Raw genomic sequence first — 10,019 nt, forward strand, 5'->3', positions numbered from 1 at the left:
TGTTGCGCTCTGGATGCTCCCTCCAGATTTTGTTTTTTTTTTTCGCACGCGTTTTCGGCTTTTTAAACAGTTTTTTCCCCGTTTTTTTCGACATTTTGGTTTTCCCCGGTCTTCCTTAGCTTTTCGAAAAAAAATTACGCGAAAATTCGTGTTTTCTTTTATTTTTCTTTTGCGAAAAGTCACGGTTTTTCTTCCGTGAGAGGCACGGTTGTGCTTTAGCGAGAGTCACGGTCGTGCCTTTCGAAAACAAAAAAAACGCGTTTTCTGTTTTTTTTCTTTCTCCAGAGTCACGGTTTTACTTCCGCGAGAGGCACGGTTGTGCTTTCGCTAGAGTCACGGCCGTGCCTCTCGAAAAGGGAAAAACAAAACGTGTTTTCTACGCGTATTTTTTTTTCTTTCGCGAGAGTCACGGCCGTGCCTCTCGGAAAGGGAAAAAAATACGCGTTTTCTGTTTTTTTTCTTCTTTCGCGAAAGTCATGGTTTTGCTTTCGCCAGAGGCACGGTTGTGCTTTCGCGAGAGTCACGGGCGTGCCTCTTTTGGAAAGGAAAAAAAATGCGTTTTCTGTTTTTTTCCTTCCACGAGAGTCACGATTTTGCTTCCCCGAGAGGCACGGTTGTGATTTCGCGAAAGGCACGGGCGTGCCTCTTTCGGAAAGGAAAAAAATGTGCTCCCGATTTGGTTTTTTCGTCCTGTTTTTTTTGGTCCGGTTTTTCATGAAAAAAGTTCGTCAAAACCTATCAACATGGGATCTAGTTTTAAAGATCTCGACGCGAGGAATCCAATGGTGAAAACGGTTTGAGATTTGGACGCACGGTTTAAGAGATAAAACGTTTTGAATAAACGGATCTATGAAAAAGGAAAAACTACGAGGTTGCGACAAGTGGCACGCTGCATGTGCGCCATTTGTCGTGACCTGAGAAAGGTGGAGTGTTCTTTGTAATGAGTACTCCTTAATTAATGATTTCGCACGACATGGCCCGAGACGTGCCGCAAATGGGCAGCAGGGCCCGAAGTGAGAGTATGTAGCCCACAACACAGCCCATCACATAAATGGGGGTTAAAATTCAGTGCACGCACGAGGAATCGATCATTCGATCTCCTAGTTGACAACGACATCGCTTACCACTGCGCTATGCTCGAGTTTTCATACGGTAAGTAAGGCATGACCTATTAGAAGGGAAAGAGTCGGGTTTTACATATTTTCCTTCTTTATTTTCTTTGATTTTTTCTTTCTTCTTTTCAACGTCTCTTTCGTTTTCTTTTGTTTCTTTTTTTCCATCTTGTTCCTTCGTTTTTTATTTTCTTTTTTCTTCTCCATTTTTTGTTTGGGTTTCTTTTTTTCTCCATTTTTGTTTGATTTTAATTTTTTTATTTTTCTTTGTTTCTTTCTGTTTTTTATTCTGTTCTTATATACATGACCAACATTTTTTCAAATACTTTTTCAATATTTTTATATACATGATCAACATTTTTTAAATACTTGTTCCACATTTTTCAAATATTTCTTCAACAGTTTTAGAATGCTTGATTAACATTTTTTTAAAATTCTTGTTCAACATTTTTTAAATACATGTTCAACATTGTTTGAACGCTTGATTAACATTTTTTCACATACTTGTTAAACTTTATTCAAATACATGTTCAACATTTTTAAAAATGCTTGATTAACATTTTTTAAATACTTGTTCAACATTTTTCGAATGCTTGATCAACATTTTTGAAATACTTGTTCAACATTTCTCTGAATACTACTCCCTGCGTTCCTAAATATTTATCTTTCTAGATATTTCAACAAGTGACTACATACGGAACAAAATGAGTGAATCTACACTCTAAAATATGTCTATAGACATTCATATGTGGTAGTCCATTTGAAATATCTAAAAAGACAAATATTTAGGAATGAAGGGAGTACATTAACATTTTCTAAATACTTGCTCAACATTTTTTTCAATGCTTGATAACATTTTTGAAATACTTGTTGAACATTTTTCAAATACTTATTCAACATTTTCCAAATGTTTTTCGTTGATTTTTTTGAAATATATATTTTAAATAATAAAAGAAATAGGTATTCTTAGTCCGTCATGCTATTTTTTAGAAAACCCCCTGCTGTTTCTGACATTAAACCCGCAGTACATATCAAATGTTTTTTAAATACTAATATCTTTTAAACCGTAACTTCAAATTTAACATATTGTATATGGAATTTGATTAGAAAATTATGTAGAATCTAAATATGATGTTATTTTACCTGTTAACAATTTTAAAAAGAATACTATCTAGGCTGCAATGTTAATCAACAATGCATTATCCGTATTTTTTCTTCATACCAGTACTGATTCAGATGGGGGATGAATACCTCAGCAAAATTTGGATTGGACATCAGATTAAAGATAAATTTGTTAGAGACACCCAATAAATAAGGACATGCATGACAAGAAATAAAAGGACCCAGTAAAAATAGGATGTCCGCTACAAAATAAATAAAACAGAAAATGCAGAGGAGATCCGGTAAAGATGAGATGTTGCACTATTCTCCTATATATAAGAAGAAGAAAAAGAGGAAATGCATGAAAAAAAGTAAGGAGGCATGCATGACAAAAAATAAGATAAAAGACAAGTTTGATAAGAAATAAATAGTGATGAAACAGGGACCAATACGTATGTATGGCAAGAAATAGTGATGAAGTAAGGGCGCAAGTACCTGCGTCAACAGGAGACCATAAAAAAATGTTCTTTTCCAGAAAAAAACCTCCTTTTATGATTAAAAATCATGTATCTTTTTAACAACCTTTTTAACTCTTCATGTATTTAAGAAATAGCTACAAATTCTCAGATTATAAAACATTTTTTCTAAATTAAGAGCGTGTTGTATTTTTTTTCTTCCGTTGCAACACACGGGCCTTTTTGCTAGTATATTTAAAATATTTTAAATTATAAGCAAAATTACAAAATAAAACAAAAAACGAAACCAGAAAACGTAAAAAAAACAGAAAAACAGGCTGTAGCCTCGCTTGCGCGTGGGCCGGCCAAGCTGGGTTCCTCCCGACGCGAGGCTGTCCCCTTTGCTCGCTTAAAGCGAGAAATAGGGGTGCCCCCCATCACGTTACTGCCCCACACATTATTCACGAACAAACCGGATCCCGCGTGTTAAGTCAAACTGCCCAGGCAAAGCGAGCGAGCGACGCGATGGCTGGACTATTTTGCGTACGCAGTTCGCGTACAACATCATCCAGTTTTGGGAACCTTTTGGTAGGTTCCCTGAACTGGTTTACTTTTCTTTTGGGCGCTTATAGGCGCCTGTGCGCCGGCCGAAAGTTTCGGCCGGTCGCATCCCGTGCGTCCGCTGCGCTAACTGCCAACCGTCAGATCAGGAGCGTTTTGTCCCCTACATCTCGCATCCGAACACGCACGGGAGAAAAAAGAATAAAAAAGAGGATGCAGCCCAGATCGCCAAAATCCATCGCATCCCTGCCCCCACCCGCGCAGCTGCCGGAGTCTCGCTCGCCGCCTCGTCGTTGATGGCTTCGTTCCAGCAAAAACGAACGCTGCAGTCCGGCACCATCGATTTTGCCGTTGCAGCAAAATGCTTCACCGACTCCAGCAATTGGATCCGCTGGTTCCAGCAAACAAGCACAACACAGGTCCCAGCACCCTTCGACACCGATTCCAGCAAAACAGACAGGTGGTTCCAGCAAAAAAAACACCGAGAGCAGGATGTCACCGGTTTGAAACAAAAAAAAACATGGTTCCAGCAAAAAACAATATGGTTCCAGCAGAAAAGCGATATGGTTCCAGCAGAAAAGCGATATGGTTCCAGCAGAAAAGTGATATGGTTCCAGCAAAAACTAAAAATTGTTTCCAGTAAACAATGTTTTGATCCAGCAAAAACTAAACATGGTTTCAACAAATTTTTGATACGGTTCCAGAAAAATTGAAAAGGTTTCCAGCAAAATTGAAATATCAATGCAGCAAAAAAAAAAATTTCATGCCGGCCACCGCTGTCCCAGCGCCATCCTCGTCGGTTGTAGCAAAGTCAAATGCTGGTTCCAGCAAAAATTATATGCAGCAAAAAATCCTGGCGGCCATCGCCGTCGCCGCCCAAAACTATCCTCCCCTGTTGCAGCAAAATCGAAAGATGGTTCCTGCAAAAATCAAAACTGGTTCCAGCAAAAAAACAAAAATATGCATGAACTTACCGCAGTCACCGTCCGTCGCCGTTGTCCCCGTTGACGCCGCTAGCAGCTCGCCCATGGCGCAAAAGAATCCCCTCCACCCAAGCAGATGAATCCGTCCATGGACAGGTCGAATCCGCCCATGGCCTCCGCCCAAGCAGAAGAATCCAACCATGGTTGCTTGCAGCAGCGAGCATCTCAAGCAGCCTTGCGGGGGGTAGAAAACATGGACGCATGTGCGGAAGGGGAAAAGAGGATCGAGAGCAGAAAAATGGGATCTGAGCAATGGAGAAAAGAAGATAAGGAAGGTGGAAGCGGTTTCTAGATGTGTGGGGCCCGTGGCGTGTGGCACGCGTGCGTGCGGCCGGCCGAACGCTCGGCCGGCGCACCAGCTCTAAACATTTACCTTTTCTTTTACTGGTTTCCCTTTTCTTTCTGGTTTTTTTCGTTTTTTCGTTTCATTTTTGTCATTTTCTTATTTATTTTCCTTTTTTGTTTCTTTCTCCCTTCAAGTCTATTATTTATTTACTTAATATTTTTTTTGCATTTTCAAAAAATGTTCGAAAATTTCAAAACTATGTTCAACTTTACAAAATGCTCTTGACTTCAAATTTTGCTCATACATTCAAAATTTCTTTGCTTTTTAAATATTGTTTGGTATTTTCAAAAAAATGTTCCAGTTATTCTAAACTAATTCAAGATGCTTTGGTTCAATGTTTTTCAGAACTTCTAAAAAAATGTTCCTATTTAAAAAAATTGTTCATTTTTTTATTTTCCTTTATTTCAGTTCTTCAGGAGTATTAATAAATGTCCCCGTTTCAAAAAGTATACATAAATTTTAAATATTGCTATTTTTTCAAAATTTTGATCGTGTTTTTAGAAAATTGTCCGGAATGTTTTTGTTCAAAATTTTCAGAAAATGTTCCCCATTTGCAAAAGTTGCTCAGAAATTTTAAAAATGTTCATCTTTCCATGTAATCAGGTGTTTATAAAAGTGTTCTTGTTCCCAAAATTGCCCACATATAAACAAAATGTTTGGAATTCCACAAAGCGTTCGCGTTTCCACAAAATGTTTGATTTTTTTTAAATTTTGTTCTAAAATTTGAAAATGTTCGCATTTAAAGAAAATTCACCTTTTCTAATCTTTTGCATGCTTTTTTCAAAACATGCGTGATTTCAAAATTTACACTTTTTTCGAAATACTAGAAGAAAAATTGTTCGGAATTTTAGAAAAATCACTATCAGAAATTTTGCTCTTGTTTTTCGAAAATGTTGACATTGATTTTTAAAATTTATTTTAATTTCTATTTTTTTTGTTTTTAACTATTTTGGAATTTCCAATTGTGTTCACATTAATTCGTTCTTGTTTTGTAAAATGTGTTTTCAAAAATATGTACACTGTAGTACACGTAAAGAAAATAGCTTCCTTTTTTTTGCGGGGAAAGAAAATAGCATTCTACAGGGGAATATCTCACAATATTAAATTCTTAAGGAGATACGCTGTGTGTTTTCGTTTGGGAGTAGTCGTTTGCTCTAGTGGCTAGCAGCGCTCGTGTTGAATAGGGATATTGCGTGTTCGATTCCTAAGAGTGTCACTTTCTATTTTGCGATTTTACTGATATATACACTACTCGGGCGTTGTCTTTCAGTGGGCCGGCCAAGTCGCACACCTCATGTGTGTCGCGCGTGCCATTCGCCGCAAAATGCGGCATATAGAAGCTCTCCGAACGACCCCCGCCCCCCTCTAAGCCTTATCCACAGTTCCACACACACAAGGCACAATCAACATATCAGAACGGAGCAGAGCAACCACGCCGCCTCGAAATGCTCCGCGTTTCGCGTCAATCCCTCGCCGTCCTGGCACCTTGTCAGCCTCCTGTCTCGCGTCCTCGCCATCGCGGCCCCCTCTCACTGGTAGTGACCGGGCTCCACGACGTGCTTGGCCCCGCGACGCCTGTACGTCCGCTATATTTACCTTCATTTGGATCTTGGCACTTGTATGCCCTATCTTTTGCCTTTTTTAGTGAAAATGTTGTGATATTTAAATTGTAAAGTTTGTGAATATGACGGTGTGTGTATGATGAAGTCATTAGTCGGGCATGTCCATCGCGGATCAAAAGGAGGCAAACAATATGAGCCGCTTGTATCACAGATTCTGGACTAACGCCGGCACCTACAAGCCCCCGTCCGTTGGAGCTAACAATCTTCCCCAACACACTCGTCTCTTCATAATCTTCTCGATCCTATCCCAGTCGAGCCGTTGCCTGCAACCCCATTCCTTCCCAACCATGCTCTCGTTCCATGCCAAGACTGCGGCGCTCGTTGACTACCATCTACTGGCCTTCCAGGCGACCACCTTCACAGCGTGTTTGGTTCGGGGGAATTCGAGATGGGGAATGGGAGTTGAGAGGTGAGGAGATTAAAAGTCCACTGTTTGATTAGAGGGAATGGGAGTTTAAGTAGGAAGGGGAATGGGAGTTGAGGAAGCCAATTCCCACCTATTTCTTCCCAGGGGGTACCCTGTTAATTCGTGAGCAGAGTTTTATCCCACGCTAATTCCCATTATATACCAAACAAGGGAATAGGAGTAAAAATCTACTTCCCATGACTAATCCCTTCATAAACACCCTTGTGCAAACTCCCATTCCTCTGCCTAAGTGTTTACCAAACAGGCTGTCAGCGTTCTCATCCTACAAGAATTTCAAGCCAAAACATTAGCATGCATGTAGGAACCCGTGATTCAAAACAGAAGTTTGCCCTGGCTTACAAAATCTGAGAGGGATGAAACGACTAAAGATTCAGCCTGGCTGGGATGAGATTGTGCCCCTTGTTTCACAGAAGCCTCTGAACCTCCATTTACCTGAGATTCACAAGTCATCGCCGTGTGGAGATCAGGAGGTACAATTGTAAGGTGGCGAGATTAAATCCAGACTTACCTCCAATGAGAGCACCCCGCCCACCGAGCAGTCTTCAGAGCTAGTCACAACTGATCCACTCATCAACAAGTGAAAACCATCCATATGGGCTTCGTTCAGCGTGGCCATAGTAAATTTTGATCCCACAAGGCCACAAGTATTGCACATGCATAAACATCAGACAACAACTATGAAATAGTTCAGTGATGACCACAATGAAATAAGTTCATCAACACACGAACATCCCTAGGCAAAGCAAGTTCATCAACACAGGCTGTATTCAGACAGGTTCAGTTTATTTAGGTACCACACAACTGAACTATTTCATGTACGACAACTTATGAACATTCAGGTACAAACACAATTGAACTACTTCATAAGCGGTAATCAAATCAATTCTTCTTCCTGAGCTCAGCCGCTCTGTGGCAGTTGTTTCGACGATGCCCTTCAACTCCACAATTTTTACATCTCCCCAGCTTCCGATCTGTTTTGGCACGTCTCCGCGATCAGGGCAGGTTGTCCGCTTGTGACCTTGTCGCCGACAAATCATGCAGAACCTTGTTCTCTTACTCAGCTTTCGTACGACGCCTTTTCTCTGCTTGTTGAGTTTTTGTAAGCCTTCCTATTTCCTTCCTCTTGGCTCGAGGTAATAAGCCTGCCAACATATTCCCTGATTCATTAGTTGACTTTACATCATCGTTCCCAATAGCCTCGCCATTTTGACTCCCACTCCTACTTGGTCACCTTCTGCCTGAAACTAGTTCACAACAACCCCATTTTCAGCCATATGGTCCTCCAGTCCAAGGCTGTCTCTAATCTCCGGAAATGGTTTCATTTCTTCAGCACAACGTTTGAATAATGCAACCAGTCGATCATAACCTGAACACCGGTGTCTCCCATTCGTACAAGCTACATTGCGTGCATGTACATAGTGAAATGCCTATAACTAAATGGGTTGTTGCTGTTAGCATTGTCCTTCTGGTACTGTTTAGAGGTGGAGCCAGGATGTCCCGGACGTCTCTAGTCCACCTCTTCACTATGTGTTTCTTTGGTATTTCTGTTATTCGGATAAAGTCCATAACCTACATCCAACAATTATTTGTCAGAAAAATGATCCGAATATGAGAAAGATCAGCAATATATGACTTGCATTCCATGTCTGCACACAGGATTACAAGTACCTTCAGAGCGTGGCTGCACAGCAAGCCCATGTGAGAAAAATGGCCACATTCACAGTCAAATTCCTCTCAACCGTTCAGCACTGTCACCTTGTACGAAATCCTGCACCACTTCTCTCTGCGACTTGCATACATATGGATTGCGACATATAGCTTCCCTTTCTCAATCTCTTCCACCCGGTAAGCACCACACTTGTAAAGTATATGCCCAAACTGCTTGAACATTGCTCGGGTGTATATCTTGCCAGCATGCCTTTCTGTAGCCATGTTTGCTCGTAGAAGAGGCCTCCCCTGCGAAAACACTTTTCTAATTGCCATCGAAAGATACATTATTACAATTCTCATCCGCTTCTCCTTGATGTTTTCTTCCGCTTCCCTGTCAAACTGCAGAAGCATGTACTTCCAATCCTAACTCTGAATTTAAAAAGAAGTGTGCACAATCAGTTCACTGTACTGAAAAACAGAGGATTCCAAAATTCAGATTAACACCTCCATTTACCGGATGTCTGTCCTTTACTCGTTTTTCCCATGCATTATCAGGACATTTCCTGGAACATATGCCACACTTAAGCATTCATGAGGCCCAGCAATTTTCTATGTTGCAAGTTTCAGTCTAAAAAAATATATCCAGTTCTATGCTCTCTTTATCGTTTTCAATTCTATAAGACTTTTTCAGTTTCCATTTGGATACTCTGCAGTCATAGGAATTTAAGCTATTCGTATCATAATAATCTTATACTAATGCACACACATGTAGCTGTGCTATAATTACACACGCAACATTTCTTAGATTCATGTCTATGTTCGTGCAGAGAGTGCAGAATGCATACCTCCGTGTCCAGCCATGAGTTTTTGGATCAATTTGCTCAATGGAGTGTTCATATGCTTGCGCCTTATATGCACTCCCTGCCTCCGCCGCCGCACAGATCTACGCGTTCGTACTAGAGGCACTTGCTGGTGGCAACTCGCTGCATGGCGGCAACACCACAGGATAATGGAGAGGCTTGAGGGGTATGTCGTTGTCGTTCACTTCCTCTATGAGAGTCCTGCTGCAGATGAGCACGGGCGGTACAAAAATTAGATCCTTAGGCCATACAAAAAAAAACGCAGCCGAGAAAGTACATCCAAGCTCAGATCTGCACCTGTTGAACGGCTGCATCAAGAACCCCATGGCCGCCGGAGCAGAGTGTCTGCAACCCTAAACAGAACAGGTTTCCGCCGCCGAGTCGCTCTCACTAGAAGCAAACCGGAAAGCCCGAGAGGTAGGAGACAGTTCCACCCACTCACCCATACCTGCATTAACTCCCTCGCAATGACGTCGTTACCGGAAACTGATCCACGGACCGGGACGTCGATGACGACTAGAGCCACGGCTCGGACGAGAAATCGCCACTGCGTCAAAGTGCATACCATCCTGGCCCTGGAGCAGGCATTCCATGGGCCTTGGAGCAGTCACGTGGGCTTAACAGAACGAATCTTCACGACATATCGAGCGGAACAGATTACGAGAGCCTGTGTGCTCGTGATCACATACTCCGTGTCCGCGCTTCTATTTTAGAAATGGATCGAAATGTCATCTGCATATGGGGCCTTACAGGCGAGCTCCTCCATGCACACCACCGGATCCAGCGAGTTTGACCCTTCTCACCCGACGTGCTACTCCCTCCCCAATAATGCTAGACATACAAAAAATGTACAAATGTTTTACTTAACTATTCAAACTACTCCTCTCCTACCCCATGAATTC

At 41.5% G+C, this 10,019-nt stretch overlaps 2 long non-coding RNA genes across 2 annotated transcripts; both read right to left on the minus strand.

The window, feature by feature from the left end:
* Nucleotides 1–2,441: 2,441 nt before the first annotated feature.
* Nucleotides 2,442–4,421, minus strand: LOC120965282 (uncharacterized). The gene is made up of 2 exons (XR_005757927.2): nucleotides 4,204–4,421; nucleotides 2,442–4,121 (listed from the first exon to the last, which is right to left on the minus strand). It is a non-coding gene; the product is annotated as an uncharacterized lncRNA (long non-coding RNA).
* Nucleotides 4,422–7,252: 2,831 nt separating this feature from the next.
* LOC120965283 (uncharacterized) lies at nucleotides 7,253–9,593 on the minus strand. Its single transcript, XR_005757928.2, has 3 exons — nucleotides 9,415–9,593; nucleotides 8,276–9,321; nucleotides 7,253–8,176 (listed from the first exon to the last, which is right to left on the minus strand). It is a non-coding gene; the product is annotated as an uncharacterized lncRNA (long non-coding RNA).
* Nucleotides 9,594–10,019: the final 426 nt, after the last annotated feature.

Source organism: Aegilops tauschii, chromosome 5, assembly GCF_002575655.3.
Source record: "Aegilops tauschii subsp. strangulata cultivar AL8/78 chromosome 5, Aet v6.0, whole genome shotgun sequence".
NCBI classification, from domain to species: Eukaryota; Viridiplantae; Streptophyta; class Magnoliopsida; order Poales; family Poaceae; genus Aegilops; species Aegilops tauschii.